Below are 17,317 nucleotides of genomic sequence, written 5' to 3'. Positions count from 1 at the left end.
ATCTATTTCACTCTCCATCATGAGTATACCATCATGGCATAATATATAATCAATATTAATATTCATATCCAACCATATCCATCAATCTAATATTCATATCATTCACCATATCCATCATATCATAATATATCACCAATCATATCCAACAACTCGCTCATACTTAAAGCCAATATTTTTCTTAAAAGCCACTCGTCTACTGATGAGAACGAGGAACTATATCACAACTAGGGAGTACATTCATCCCTCGTGAGTATCAACTCACACAAACCACGTATACATTTCCTTGTAAGAAATCATGTATATCATAATACATAAATATTCGTATGCAATAACTCAGTCACATGTAAAATCAATGTTTTACTTTAATATCACTTGTCTACTTCTGAGAAAGAGGAAAAAGTCACAACCAGGGAGTACATTCATCCCTCGTGAGTATCAACTCACACAAACCACAAAAACATTTCTCATAAGAAATCATATACATCATATGCAATAGCTCCATCACACGTAAAATCAATATTTTACTTTGCTTATTAATTATCTTGTTGACTCATTTATTAAAAGACACAGCCCAACCTTTAGTTCCTACTCCATGATTTGAACTACACACATTTGCCAAATTACACATATCCGTGTGCCTCATTCACACCGAGTACCACTACAAGACATATGTCCCAAGCGGGGATATCGCATCCAGGAAATATATTTTCATCTTGTAAACTCGTAACTTGTGAGTCACAGCCATCTCTGGGATTTCCATACACATACACAAATCCTCTTTTGGGCATAACAAAACATCAGGTCATTCATAGCACATTCAATGAATATCTTGGGTCATTCCCGCCATATTCAAAGAATACTTATCATAATACTAACAGGTCATCATGGCACATTCAATGAATACCTTGGGTCATTCCCGCCACATTCAAGGAATACCTATATCTACATTCCCGTACACTCAAGGAATACAGCCCACCCGCAAGGCGAATGCCTTAGTTTCTCTTTAAGACGGCTTTTCACATGACATCATTAGTCATAAACATTTCTTTTCATTAAAGAGGCGTGGAGAGATCTAAAGATGTGGGCGACACATTAAATTTTCACCGGACACTTTTACACCGGATTTTAACACTCAAGAGTTCTCATTTATAATAATATTTTCATTACAAAACAAACATCGTCTCAAACAATAATTCTAATGATTCCAAACACAATAACTAATCAACTTACCTAATTATCAATTATATAAATCATAGATATCAAAATGTTCAATCAGGAATAACGCATTAGTTAAATGTCTCGTGAATACATTTTAAACAACCACAATCACGTATATAATTAAGTACTAACATTTTTCACATATAATTATCACAATAACTAATAACTAATATATAATATAGTGTAGTGTAGTGGCTGCACTTTTCTTCAAAGCTGCCTACGTATCCAAATCTTTCAAGATTGGAATCAAGCCTTTGTAGTTTTTATTAGCCACATTGTCAAAGTCAAAGAACAATAAGAATTCATGCTTTAAGGTTGCACACTTTATTTCCCTTTCATTCCTCAATTGTATATATATTAAACACAAACTTTAATGTAATATATCACGTGAGATAACATAAATCTATATTAACATTTAGTGTATATGCAACAATTGTGCTTGGAATATAATACAAATGTGAAATTAAGCAATCAATATTCAAGACACTCGTATGTCTAAGTAAAATCATTTATCTCATTACAATAAGAAAAATTAACTAGAGCTCCCCTAAAAAGAAAACATGGTAGGTTATCTAGGTAACTTGCTAAAACAATAACGTTTCCTATAGCCATCCAAATGATACCCCACTTGATTATTTGAAAACTATAATAGGTATACTTACTTTTTCATGTAGAACTCAAAGTCCCAATGTCATTCTATCTCGGAGTAAAAATAGTTCAAACTTGGTAAAAATCTTAATTTTCAGCAAATTAGATTTCTGACGGACTATCTTCTTAATGGACACAACGCTTTCCACAGGTGTCCAAAGGCATCGTGGCTTTTTTCATTGAAAAGCTAATACACAGAACTTACTTTCTTATACTTTATAAAAATACTCAATCTCATTCTAAATATTAGAAAACTAGGCTCGAACACAGTACGCAGAAACTGATTTCTGACGCACTATTTTCTGCCAGTCAAACTTCCAAACACCATAATAATTCCACAGACCTCGGAATGTGATGAGACCAATTGGAATAGAAATCAGACTTCAAAATCTTACTTTTACATGTTTTAATAAAAATCTAGTTCAAACTCTAACTAAATTAAAACTGGACTTGAACACAGTGGGCAGAAACTGATTTCTGACTCACTATTTTCTGTCAACCAAACTTCCAGATATGATATCTACCACCATAGACCTCAGAATGTGACGAGGCCAATTGGGTTGGAAAGAAGACACAGAAAACTCACTTTTTCATGTTTTGGCAAGAGTTTGAATCTGACCCTAACTAGGTGAAAACTCTATTCAAAACCAGGCACAGATTCGGCCCAAAAACAAACTCTAATCCAAAGCCCATCTAAATTAATAGAATCTGATCCACTCAAACTCAACAGACCTGGTCCACACAAAAACTGATCAGTCCCAAATCAACAAAACTTAGGCCCAAAAGTCTTTATCCTTTCCCAAGTCCAACTAGAACTAAAGCCCATATGTGGAAATCTAAACCAAACACTCAAGCCCACAAGTTGTTTCGGCCCAAGCCCAAACAAAAAGAAAAAGAGACACACTGGTCACATTCTTCTTCCTCACCAGCGCGCCTCCACCACAAAAGCAGCCACCACAAACCTCCACCAGCCAACACTATAAACCGCTCGGTTTTCATCCTTACTAAAAACCCAATATTTTGACACTACTAAAATCCCATTCCATCACTCGCCAGAAATCGCGTTCTCGACCGCCATTAATGAATTTTAAAGCTTCACATCAACCCAAAGACCAACAATTGTTACTACCACATACACACATATAAAACAAAGTGTAGTTAAAAATCAAACCATTAACAATCATAGTCTAAAAGTTTATGGACTCAAGTTTCTGACCCATAGCCATTACTGAACTTTTCCTAAGAAACCTAAGCTACTGACAATCAATAAAACTAGCTAAATACTGCAAGTCAATTCTATCAGGCTTTATACATATATATGAAAAGGTAACTTGCACCAACAGTTCAAAGTAACAAAAAATTTGCATATCACCGTCTACTCAAATATCACTGTCTACTTCAGGAGCTTTGTGTTAGTGACTCAAATTATGTGAGATGTCTTTGGGTCAAATTAAATATATCAAGGTTCCACGAAAATCAAAGAATTGAATTAGATTACTAACAAGAAAAATATATACTAATCAATCAACTAAAATATGAATCTTAAAATAAAAAGACTTAGACTACTCACTGTTTGTAAACTGGACAGCTAGATTTTCGAAAGCGGAAGAATCCAAAAGACCGAAGTCGATTGTCGCGCGAAGAAGATGGTCTTCCTCGTTCGAAACCTTTTCTTTTTACTTTGAAACAATAACTACTCACTGGTGTTACTCTCCTTTCCGTCTTTTTTTTTTTTTTTTTTTTTTTTTTTTTTTTTTTTTTTTTTTTTTGTAAAATAAACTCTACGTGTGAACTCCTTTTTGTTTTAAAACCCCCAAAAAAAACAGAAATGGGGTTTATCCTTTTTACCATATCTCTTTCAAATCTTTATCCCTTTTATTTTATTTTATTTTATTTATTATTAATAATAATATAAATCATATATTATAAAAATAATAAATAGAAATAGTTGGGTGTTATACCTGCACTATGAAAAAGTCTAGTTTTGGCTCTAATTTAACCTGCCCACCATAAGTTTCGGCTTTAAGAAAAAAGATTAGGCTCTAATTTTCCATTCTCCTTCCTCGTTCGTTCTCTGTCTCTCTCAAACGCATTGGATTGGGCGCTTCCCCCTTTCTCTTGAAGGTAGCCAGCTGAACCCAATCCATCATGTTTTATTTCTCTTACAATAGTGAGATTGATGAAAGCAAGATGATTTAGTCAAATAACAAAAGCGAGATTAATGAAAGCAACGAGAATGAGATTGAGAATGTAATAGTGAAGAGCATATTTTATTCATGTATCAAAGTTTTTTTTTTTTTTTTTTTTTTGTCGGTGGTGTTGTATAGTCTAGTGTCGTGGGTGATGGTATATATTTGTATTTATGTTGCTCGTTGGTTCTGGGTTGAGTTCATTGTAAACTTTCTTTGTATGAGTGTGCGTCAGTGATGTGTATGAGTGGTCTTTTGGTATAGAATGATACAATCTATTTTGTAATGAATGTTGAAATCATCTATTTCGTATAAATTATCTATTATTACGAGTGTGCTCATTGCTCATACCTTTAACCAGGTATGAACACTCATTGTTCATACCCCCAATTACGAACATTAGCTATGAACAATGAGTGTTCATACCTATTGGAGATATGAACAATCGTTGTTCATACCTTTAAGTAGATATGAACGCTCATACTCTCAATTATGAACATCAGTTATGAACAATGAGTGTTCATTGTTCATATCTCCAATAGGTATGAACGTACACTCATTGTTCGTACCCCCAATTATGAACATTAGCTATGAACAATGAGTGTTCATACCTATTGGAGCTACGAACAATCATTATTAATACCTTTAAGTAGGTATGAACACTCTTTGTTTATACCCCCAATTATGAACATTAACTATGAACAATGAGTGTTCAAACCTATTGGAGCTACGAACAATCATTGTTTATACCCCAAATTATGAACAATAGCTATGAACAATCATTGTTCATACCTATTGGAGATCGATATAAACACTCATTGTTCATACTTAAGCTATGAACACTGTGTTCATAGCTACCGAACTATGAACAAGAATGTTCATAGCTCATGACTATGAACAATCATTGTTCATAGTCCAATTGTGGTATGAACAAAGAATATTCATAGCTCATGACTATGAACTTAACATTGATTGTTCATAGTACGTACAGTATGGACTATGAACACTCATTGTTCATAGTGTTCATAGCTACCGAACTATGAACAATCACTGTTCATTCATAGTCCAATTGTGGTATGAACAAAGAATATTCATAGCTCATGACTATGAACATTGATTGTTCATAGTACGTACAATATGGACTATGAACATTCATTGTTCATAGCTATGAACACTCATGCTATGAACACTGATTATTCATAGCTACCGATCGATGAACACTCATTACTCATGGTATGAATAATGAGTGTTCATAGCTACCGATCGATGAACAATCACTGTTCATAATCCAATTGTGATATGAACAAAGAATGTTCGTAACTCATGATTATGAATATTGATTGTTCATAGTACAGTATGGACTATGAACACTCATTATTCATAGCCACCGAATTATGAACAATCACTGTTCATAGTCCAATTGTGATATAAATAAAGAATGTTCATAGCTCATGACTATGAACAATCATTGTTCATAGTCCAATTGTCGTGTAAACAAAGAATATTCATAGCTCATGACTATGAACATTGATTATTTATAGTACGTACAATATGGACTATGAACATTGTTCATAACTATGAACAATGAGTGTTCATAGCTACCGAGTTGAGAGGGCTGCAGAGGATTACATTGAAAAGCCAATTTTTAAAGCTGTAACCACGTTTCGTGAACGTTGAAATGATGCTCAATTAGAAATGATAATGGATGTTGGGGTGTTGGCAACAATGAAGGAAGAGAAGGGTATTTCTGAAACTTTTGGTGCTTCAATTTTCCAAGGACTGTTTAATAAGAACTGTGTCACGGCTGTCATTGATATTGGTGGTAGGATTTTACATACGTCCTATGAAATCTCAGTCCAATGGTTATCTTCTATCTGGCAGAGATGAGTATTATGGAGGGGAGGATTACAACAACCGCATGGTGAAGCATTTGTTAAATGTTAAGCTAATTCGAAAAAAAAGCAGATCCTTGATCTTACAAAAGACAAGTTAGCACTCTGTAGGCTTCACAAAGCAGCTGATCAGGCTAAGATAAAACTTTCAAGCTTGTACAGTTGTACATGTGTTAAGCAAGTGACTACTCACTCTCAGAACACTTTGATGCAGGATAAAACAATAAGTTGGAGGTGTAAGAAGATATATTTGAACTGAAAAGGAGCATATAGTAGTACTCCTCGATATTAGCTATATCTTGTGGAGCTTCTACGAACACTTATTAGATATGTTCGATTCTTAGTGTTTTTCCGCAGAATAATAAAGGTATTCTTGTCAGCCCAATTATTATAAAGAATGTAACAGGTTGTAGTATGAGAAAACCATTGTTCTTCATGTTATTGGTTTTCTCATCCGTAATTTTGGGTTGGAGAAGAAAGGTGTTTTTGGTTTTCTCACCTGTAATTTTTTTTTTTTTATTATTGATAAGCCTGTTTTAAATGAGATCAGTAACTCTTTGATGCTGGTGTGATTTGAGCCCCAGATGGCCAGACCTCTGGTATCATCACCCAAAGGTAAAAAAAACTAACACGGGTTGCAACCTCCACTACACCATATATATATTTTAAAAAATGTTGGTTGAAGTAATGAAATTAAGGGTCAATGTAATAATTATCCCATGTAATGAAATCAATTTTTTGTTTGTATTTTTCATTTAATGTAATTTTGATCAAATTTTGTACGTGTATTTGAAAAACAAGCGTTTTAAATATGGATGCTTCAAACAACCTCTTGATTTCGTTCGAGACCAATATACACGGCATGGCTAGACCGTTTGAAAAATTGCACATTGGAACGGCCTCATGGTGTCATTCGAGACCAATGTACATGCATGGCTAGACCGTTTGAAACCTTGCACATTAGAACGGCCTCGTGGTGTCGTTTGAGACCAATATAGACGGCATAGCTAGACCGTTTGAAACCTTGCACATTTGAACGACCTCATGGTGTCGTTTGAGACCAATATAGACTACATGGCTAGACCGTTTGAAACCTTGCACATTGGAATGACCTCGTGGTGTCGTTCGAGACCAATATACACGGCATGGACTGTTGAAACCCTACACATTGGAATGACCTCATGGTGCCGTTCGAGACCAATATACACAGCATGGCTAGACCGTTTGAAACCTTGCGCATTGGAACGACCTCGTGGTGTCGTTCGAGACGAATATACACGGTATGGCTAGATCGTTTGAAACTCTGACAATTACCCTCCCACCTTCCCTTTTTCGCTTCGTATACTCCACTCGTTCCTTTTCTTTCATCTACTGCTTTGGTATCTGCTGCTTTAGATTCATCGAATTCCCTCCCCAAACCAACCACCTATGGAAAAAAGATCTCAGTTTGCATAAGGAACCTATTTCTATTTAGAAAAACGGTTGTTTTCAGGTCAAGTGATCCTAGACAGACCCAGCCCTTCTTTGGAGGAAAAGAATTGAAACCTAGAAGAATTAGTCTGGGCTGAAAGCCCTTCCCACCTCCTTGGAATAGGCTGTTATTTCCTCTGTTGTTGAATCGGTTCGTGCCACCCTTCCCCGTGGCATTGGCTTTGATTGCCCCTACTTTTCTCTTGCCCTCAACCCTCGGAAGAAAAGATCAAACTCGTCGAATCGAGGATCGGAATCGTACCTTCGGACAATCTCCGCTCTAGATGGGGAATGAATTCCAGAGACAATGTCTCCTTTTTTGATTAAGCGGAATATTCAACTGCTGCAGTGGCATGTTCTTTAAAAAAGCACCTTCACGTCCGAGGTTTCTTGACAAATGAATGGTGATTGTATGCCGCAGTTCTTGGTATCAAGTAGCTTCATTCCTGGAACAAACTTCGTACAGACTTAAAAGTGGTTTTTGAGTTTTAAGGATGATACTATGGAATAACTGTAGTACACACTTAATATTTATCAGTTTGAACTTTATATAGAGATGTGGAGAGAGAGGGTTGTGATTCAATTTCGGTGGTTTGGATTATATATAGGTAGTATTCGAATCTTCTCTATTTTCCCCAATACAAAATGGGTATTGTCAATAACAGACCCAATTTTTAAATTGGGTTCGTGAGTTATTTAAACGTTGGGAATTGAGGTTTTGAGTGATTATAAAAAAACCGTGTGCTCTAGAGTTTTGAAACGAAATTGGGCCTTTGGTGCTAATTTCTTGTAAAAACAAACACTCAGATCGAAAAAAATGGAATGACTCAAAGGGCCAAAACTCAAAACCAGAAAAGAAATGACACGTTATCTCCATGAATGTATAGCTTATCAAAGAGGTATAGATCTTCAACTCCAAACTTTACTTTCATCAAAAACAGATCTTGAAAAGAAACTTAACAATTTAGTTAAAATGGACTCAGACTCAATGTTAAGCAATGTGAAAACTACTTACAATTTAGCTGATCAAGTTAGTAGTAAAGTTAGAGAACTGGATTTAGCTCAATATTGTCGAACGGGGAAATTGCGTCGAACGGGGTGAAAAAGGCCTTGGGTGCCGAGGATTTTGAGAATGCTGCGAGGTTTGTTAAGACATTTTTGGAGATTGATTCTAAGTATAAGGATTAGGGGTTGGTTGAACGAGAAGAGCTATTGAATTCGAAGAGAGTGTTAGAAGGAATTGTAAGGAAGAGATTAGGGGCTGCGGTGGATCAACGGGACTATTCGAGCATATTGAGGTTTGTTAAGTTGTTTTTGCCACTTGGGTTGGAGGAAGAAGGTTCGCAAGTTTATGTAGCTTATTTGAAGAAAGTTATTGCGATGAGATCTAGATTGGAGTGTGAACATTTAGTTGAGGTTATGGAACAAGGGGGTCGTGGGAGTGAGGTGAATTTCATTGGGTGTTTGACGAATTTGTTTAGAGATATTGTTTTGGCTGTGGAAGAGAATGATGAGATTTTGAGAAGTCTTTGCGAAAGATGCTTTGCTTATGCGATTATTGAGCTTCAAGAGGAATGTGATTCGAAGATTGTCTAGATTGCTTCCATATTAATTCTTATAGTAAGAATTTGCTTTCCGTTTGCAGTAGTGGAAGGACCAGATCCAAAAAGAAATTATCTTGATGAGATATTGTCGTTGACGCAGTTGGGAGATGATTATACTGAATTCATGGTGTCCAAAATTAGGGGATTGAGTTCTGTTGATCCAGAACTAGGTCCACGAGCCACCACTAAAACTTTTAAAAAGTGGTACTTTTAGCAGAGTGGTTCAGGATATTACTGGGTTTTATGTGATTCTGGAGGAATTCTTTATGGTGGAGAATGTGAGGAAGGCAATAAAGATCGATGAACATGTACCTGATAGCCTCACGACTTCTATGGTTGATGATGTGTTTTATGTACTTCAGAAATGCTGCAGAAGGGCCATCTCAACTTCAAATTCCAACTCAGTGCTTGCAGTGCTTAGTGGTGCAATAAATTTGTTGAGCAATGAGTATCAGGAGGCATTGCAACAGAAAATGATGGAGCCAAGTAAGCTGTTCTTAGGTGGGGCAGGTGTCCAAAAGACTGGAACAGAGATTGCAACAGCTCTAAACAATATGGATGTCAGTGGCGAGTATGTCCTTAAGTTACGACATGAGATTGTGGAGCAATGTGTAGAGGTATGTGCCTGATTCAATTTACAATATCCTTTCCTTTTCATTTATGTGTACACAAATTGTGTTATGCTACTGACTGAATTTAGTGAAGAATGCATGCGCTTTACTGATGATTTTGCTGAACGCACTTTCTTGTTTATCCTTAAATGTGTTATGCTAAGAAGGAAGCAGCATATGGTATTTATGCCATTATATTGCAAAATGACAAATAAAATGCACCTGCTTAATGTCTGTTTCTATGTAATTTATTGTAGTTTCATCATGTTATCTGATTTACGCCATTTTTGTATGTACTGATCGTCGACTAGTGGCATTCTATCACCAATCAAATAATGCGTAATAAATGGTCTGGTAATGCTGTAGCATGTGATACCAGATATGAGTTAGGCTTGCATCTTTAGTAGATGTCCTCTTTGCTGATGAGAAAATTTAGACACCTGAGCTCTTGATGTGTGTTGCTATTAGTGGAAACTTATAATACTGTCTCCCAGATATAAGAGACCTTTGGGCGGCTTGCTGACGTGAGTAGAATCGAATGGCATTGCTTGACTCTGCATAATGGCAGATGCCAGTGAAAACCCACCCTGATCGTAAACCCCTTTGATTTAAAGTTACTTGATGATAAACTATGCTATATAACTATATAAGCAATGGTTCAGGGGGAAATGAAAATAAAGGAAATATTAAATGAGCTGATTTTTGCAAGGATGATCTCCATGGCAGGGAGATCATTTCGTCAAATAAGTAGCCCCTGATTCAAGATCTAGTCCACTTTTGGGGTGGAGTGGCTCTACCCTCTCATGTAAATGCTGTGAGATGGTTGAAGCATGTTTTGGGTAGGAGATTGAAGTTATATTATACATAGAAACAGAAAACTTTGCATTTGTTGTTTGTCGTTATACTCACTCCATGGTTTCACTAATTGGCGTCTTAAGATACATACTTATCCCCTATGTTCAACAGTGTCAGTGATTAGTTTTAGTAAAAGTTTATGATTATTAATGGAGAATATATATAAATTTTTTAGTTGGAATATATATTTATATTCATTTTAATTAAAGAAAATCTATGTACATTTATGGTGTATCTTGAAAGATTGAGAAAGTTAGTGTTACTGAACAGTCTGTTGCCACTTGCCAGAGTTTGTTTGTTGAAATTTGAATGTGTAATTAGCTTTTGGTGCCGAGGACTTGGTTATTAACTATTTAACTTCTCAGAGAAGTCAATCTAGTTTTAGTATAGAGTTTAAAGAAGCAGGGAGGATTTTCATTTAGAGAGGATGCATAATAGATATTTGATCTGGGTTTTCCATAATACGTACCCAGTCCTTAAATTCCCTTGGGCGATGTCCTCAGAACTCGACCAATTTTGGATGCTTGATCAGCATTTCTCTGAATTAATCCTCAACTTCCTCGCTACCTTATTAAATATTACACATAGTAAAAAGCTTTTTTGCACTTCTACACAACTCCCTAAATCCTGGAAAAACTGAAAGATTAATATAATAAATAATTATCTGACCGAAAAAGGTAATTTAGGTTGTACTTATTGCAATGTTTGTGTGCTCTTCATTTTGTGTTGTGATTGAATGATTTTACATTCATTTTACTATTAGAGGTCCTTAATGGTTTAGGAAAAGATTGTGGGGACCATGCAATGTGTTATGTGTTACATATTAATGTCTAGTTATGTCTTGCTAAAGGACCCCAACTTGTAACTGTGGAATGTCAAAGTCGAAGTCCATTCATAATCTGAAGACACCTACTCACTGCAAAATTTGATGGAATTCAACTTTCATTTTGTTTTTATCTGATTGCGCGCGTATAGAATAGTGCAAAACGATGACATTGCCAGTGAAAACCCACTCCTGATTGTAAGCCACATTAGGGAGTTGACTAGAGGTCATTGCTTAACCGTGGGTAGACTTTCCGGTGAAAACTCACTCCCGATTGTAAACTACATTAGTTTATAGTTGTTTGATGATAAACTCTGCTATATATGCAATGATTTAGGGGGAAATGAAACTAGCAGAAATATTCAAATGAGACGAGTTTTTAAGGATAATATCCCCAATGGCGGGGAGAGATTTAGGTTACATTCAACTTAGAAACATAAAACTTTGTACTTGTTGTTTACCTTCTCACTCACGCAAAGGTTTGATCTTTGAACTTCACTGATCGGCGCTTTGAGAGAGTTAGTATCATCGATGTTGACCAGCCTTCACTGCTTAAAAAGAAAAAAAAATTGATGCTTGAACTGCATTTCCCTGCTTGATCATGGCCTAACAGCTCTATGCACTTATGGAAATCTGTATCCTTGTATTGATTTCAGTCAGTAGTTCTAACTCATAATCAGAGGTTCTGCATTTCCATTTTTTTGGTTCCACATAGAGTTGGGGAATATTGTTGCTCACGAGTTAATATGGAACATGTGCATTGACTTTGGTCTTTTTAGTCTGTGATCAGCAATGTCCCCGTTCTTCTTTTGATGTTATAGATACACATGTGCTTTGTTGATGAGTTTGTTGAACATACTTTGTCTTTCATCCTTAATTGTATTCTGCTAAGGAAGCAAAATTTGGTATTAATTCCAGTAAGATTGCAAAATGACAAGTAAATAAAACTATCCAATGCCTGTCTTTTAATAGAAAGAATCAGAACTCATAGATTTGGTGCCTTTTACACTTCGAGTATGATAGTCTTTGGTGGTCCATCTTATTATTTGATTTACGCCATATATATTTTGTAATGATCGTCAAGTAGTGGCATCCTATCACCTATACAAAATTATACAATAAGAAATAAACTAGCAGTTCCTTCTCAAGTGTTACTAGAGATTGGTTAGGCCTAGCATCTTTTGAAGGTATCCACTTTACTGATGATAAATTTTAGGCATGAGTGCTTGATCCCTTCATGTGTGTTGCAAGTTGTGAAAATCTAATACTGCCAGTTTGCAACCCAGATACATTGAATTAAAGATCTTTAGGCAGCTTGTGAGGAGACTAGAATGTCATTGCTCCGCGTTGCATAATGACGTTGCAAGTGAAAACTGACTCCTGACTGTAGCCACATTGGTTCATAGTTTCTTGATCATAAACTATGCTATGTAAGCAATGATTAATGGGGAAATGAAATGGAAATAAGCTAATGAGCTTATTTTTTGTGAGGATGATCTTCACGGAGGGAGATCATCTCACATATAGATAGCACTGCTTCATGATGTAGTTCCACTTTCGGAGTGGAGTGGCTCTAACCCTCCCATATTTATGTTGTCAGATTTTTATGTTTTCACCAGGAGATTTAAGTTAATATTCTACTTAGAAACTGAAAACTTTGTATTCGTTGTTTGTGGCTCTTTGAGATAGTCACTATCGCCACGGTTGAACAGCCTTCAATATTTCAATAATAGTTTCGATGCTTGAACCACATTTCTTTTAAACAGTCCTCAATTTCCTCGCCACTTTGTTAATATCACATAAACTAAATAACTCTTTGGCACTTCCATGCCTAACTTCCCAAATTCTGCTATACACAGAAAAAAGTTGACTTAAAATTGTAAATAGAGGTGTACTTGTTTTAATGTCTGTGTGGTCCTTAGTGGTTTATGCTTTGTCTTATCTTGCTTTTGTTTTGATAATTGAAACTTTTATTGATATCCTACTTTGGTTTAGTTCTTTATCAGCTCTGTGTTATTGTCCTGCTTTGGTTTAGTTCTTTATCAGCTGTGTTATTGTCCACAGGTATTCCCAGCACCGGCTGACAGAGAGAAGGTTAAATCTTGTTTATCTGAATTGGGAGAGATGAACAACAGTTTCAAGCAAGTCTTGAATGCTGGGATGGAGCAACTTGTGACCACTGTAACACCACGCATCCGTCCAGTGTTGGACAGCGTTGGAATAATAAGCTATGAGTTGTCTGAAGCCGAGTATGCAGAGAATGAGGTGAACGATCCATGGGTTCAGAAGCTCCTCCATGCAGTGGAGACAAATGCAGCATGGCTCCAGCCTCTAATGACAACCAACAACTACGATTCATTTGTTCACTTTGTTATCGACTTCATAGTAAAAGGACTAGAAGTTATCATGATGCAAAAGAGGTTCAGTCAACTTGGTGGCTTGCAACTCAACAGAGATGTACGTGCACTAGTCAGCCATTTCTCTAGTATGACCCAAAGGACTGTCAGAGACAAGTTTGCTCGTCTCACTCAAATGGCAACCATCCTTAACTTGGAGAAAGTATCTGAGCTACTTGATTTCTGGGGTGAAAACTCAGGTCCCATGACTTGGAGATTGACTCCAGCAGAAGTAAGAAGGGTGTTAGGCCTACGAGTCGACTTCAAACCCGAAGCCATTGCTGCTCTTAGATTGTCACCCTCCCATCTTGTATTATTTTATTGTTTTCTTTTTACATTGAGTGTGACTGATAAATACAAATCGAGAATTTCTCTCTCACACTTTTTTATTTTTTTATTTTTTTTCAAGTGGAAATTTTATTGAAACTGATAACGAATTTTACATATGATTAGGACAAGCAAGCAACAAGCTGCACCGCAAGTCCTTTATAAATAGCAAATCCTATCCTTCTAAAAACAAACTCGTTAGAATCATCTGTCATAATGTTACTGTCTATAACTTTCTAAAGTCTTTTGAAGACCTCAACAGAATATTGTTCCAAGAAACCGAAAGTGTCTAAACTAAACGAAATGAAATAATGTTGGTTAGCCTTGCAAGCGTCCTCATGTTCTCCATCTTTTCTGTCGTTGCTCTCTTAGCTGCTTCTCTCACCTCAAAGCCATTATTCCCCAACCTTACCAACGGAGAGACTCCAGTTACATCAACACATGCATGTTTTCCCTCAGACCAACTGTAAATCAAGACATCCGCAGGCCGAAGTGTCGATCTGCCTTCATTTGGATAAGTGAGAAAGTTAACAGGAGCTTCTTTCTTCACTTGTACTATAGCCTTCCAAAATACATCACACAAAATGTCTCTAATATGATCATGTTGGTATTTAAAACCTGGAAAATATCTACAATGTGCTGCATGGTCCCCATAAGCATCTAATATACTCTTTTTGTATACAGGGCAAAGACCACCATCAAGATACAGAGGAATCATAAGACGGTACCGGAGAATGGCACGATACTCCACCTGTGACATACGCTGTTCAAGTCCCTCCATCGGAATAGCAAATAGAAAATCTTTTGCATGTTCTGACTACAAGAATCCCATGACTGCTTTCTGACGAGCAGATAACTCAAACTCCCTCTCAAGACTAACAACAATCTTACCGTAGAAAGCTTCCGCCAAAACTTTTTATGGTTTTGAGGGAACGGTAGTATTCACAGCCAGAGAATCAAGGTCAAAATAGGGAAGACAGAGACGTAATGCACTGGTAGCATCATCAAGGATCTCACCCATAGGCACTGAACCACAACTCCTAAGAATGTGGTTCTGAAGCTCTAAAGTCTGAAAATAGGAGGCCACAAAAGCAAAAGCAGAGACATCAAATGCACAATAGATACCTAAACCCGCCAAGGCGTTATGGAAGCGTCACTAAACGCCACTGTAAATCCCCAAAGCCAAGACCATCAGAAACTATAATACCCTGCAGAACCATGCGAAGGTGCTGATCAAAAGTTTTAGCTGCATCCCTAAAAAATGATGGTGGACAAGTGTGAATCGCAAATACCAACTTGGAGAGCCCAACACAAGCTTGTAAGAGTGCTAACTCACACTATGGATCCTCCAATACAGCTAAACGGTCCATCAAAGTCATAGCCTTTTCAACACGCTTGCGAGCAAGGCTCATGACAAAAGAAGAATCAGTGCTGATTGCCCCTCCAAGCAACCTGACCCCCATCTGAAGATGGGATAAATTTGAAGGAAAGAGACCAATAGTGGAACGACGTGGATCTAGTGATGGCCAAAATATCTCAGTCTTAGCCATATTAAGAACCAACCCATAAGAAGGTCATTCTTCCTGAATTATACGCAGAGCTGTCGCCACCTGTTCTGTATCCCCAATCAGAGTCCCGTCATCTAAGTGCCAAGCTTGGAGCAATAATTGACAACTGGATTGGATATGTAGGATCAGAGGGTGCAACACAAGTGCAAAGAGAAGGGGACCCAAATGATCACCTTGTTTAACCCCAGAAGCAGACCATATGTAATAATCATCCCCCAAGTATAATTTCGCAGGTTAATAATACAAATACTCGACCCAAGGATCTGGACAATGGAACACTAGAATCTAGCTAGTACCCAGTTATTCTTCCCAGTGGCCATGAACTCTTGTGACACTATAGCAGCAATTATATCATCTCTCTCAACTAAATTAGCGTTGGGAGGATCATCAGTGTCCTTCTTGTGCCTGCACTGAAAAACCATATGTCCCGATTTACCACAAACATAACAATTTTCATTCCAAGTACTACTCCTTTTAAAAGAAGTGTCTTTGACCTTAAAATTCTTATTTTTGTTGTACTTCTGCTTCTTAGAGTTTTTGTTGGATTTGTTGGGATTACCTTCAACGATATTGGCTTTGGAATGAAATTCCTTAGACAACACCTCATCCCGAGTCTTGTTTTTTTCCTCTATGTGAATGTGAATAATCACATCCTCAAGAGTCATTTGTTTGCATTTATGCTTCATACTATTCTTATAGTGTTTCCAAAACTTGGGGAGTTTCTCAATTAAACATCCAGCAATAAGGGTCTCGGGTAAATCAATACCCTAAGTTTTCAAATCATTAACTAGCACATGAAAATCATGGATTTAAGATGTTACATCTCTATCCTTTCTCATCTGGAACTTTAGAAAAGTCCCTATAGCTTATTTTTGAGTACCAGCATCCTCTATTATGTATTTTTTGTTCAAACTCTCCCATATATCATGTGCATTATTGTTTGAACAATAAATATCAAAAAAATTATTAGATAAGGTACTCAAAATAGCATGATGACATACCTTATTCCCATTGAGCCAAGTAGCTTGATTTCTTTTGAAATCATTAAGACTCTCCATGGGTGCTGTATCAGTAAGATACTTTGCAAAGTTGAGTACATCTAGCCTAGGGCTGAAAATACCCTTTCTCTCTATCACTTGAAGTGTGAACCGCTGAAGAATTCAATCTTTGACACATTGGATAAGTTGCGAGCATTCAGTAGAGGTGCAACATCCCTCATATTCGAAAAAACAATAAAGAGACAAGGACAGCAGTAATAGGGAACAACCAAGACACGGATTAGGCTGTCTTTAAGGAAAGATGTCGCCCCTTCCAGTGGTACGGCAACAGTGACATCTTCCTCACAGGATACAATGGTTTAGCTGCTCTCTAGAACGACAATATAACTCTCTCTGGCAGCACAGTAAGAAGAGAAGAAAGCTAGTCGGTTTCCAAAATAGATAAGGAAGAGAAACCTACTAGGAATAGAAGTCCGAAACTTGCTGTGTGTAGCTTTGGGTGAGTCCTCCCTCCTAACAGAAAAGCCTTTGTACTCTAAGGGCACGCCCTTATGGTAGAAGAAGTCCTTATATACTTGTTTAGCTAGTGGTGGATAACCAATGTGAGACTATCTTCTATGCACTAAAGTGGAGAGAACACTCTTTGTTCATCTCCTCCACTTTGCACACACACTTAGTACTTTGAAATACAAGAGATTCCAACAACAAATTTTTTGAA

The 17,317-nt window shown here is 36.8% G+C and overlaps 1 pseudogene across 1 annotated transcript; it reads left to right on the top strand.

Moving 5' to 3' along the window:
• Window positions 1–8,152: 8,152 nt before the first annotated feature.
• LOC147478034 (conserved oligomeric Golgi complex subunit 4-like) lies at window positions 8,153–14,139 on the top strand (annotated as a pseudogene). The gene is made up of 2 exons (XR_015208719.1): window positions 8,153–9,638; window positions 13,375–14,139. The product of XR_015208719.1 is annotated as a conserved oligomeric Golgi complex subunit 4-like (transcript).
• The last annotated feature ends 3,178 nt before the right edge of the window (window positions 14,140–17,317 follow it).

Source organism: Coptis chinensis, chromosome 9 (genome assembly GCF_015680905.1).
Source record: "Coptis chinensis isolate HL-2020 chromosome 9, ASM1568090v1, whole genome shotgun sequence".
Lineage (NCBI taxonomy): Eukaryota > Viridiplantae > Streptophyta > Magnoliopsida > Ranunculales > Ranunculaceae > Coptis > Coptis chinensis.
Note: the sequence above shows the minus strand (reverse complement) of the source record. Positions and strands in the feature narration are given on the sequence as shown.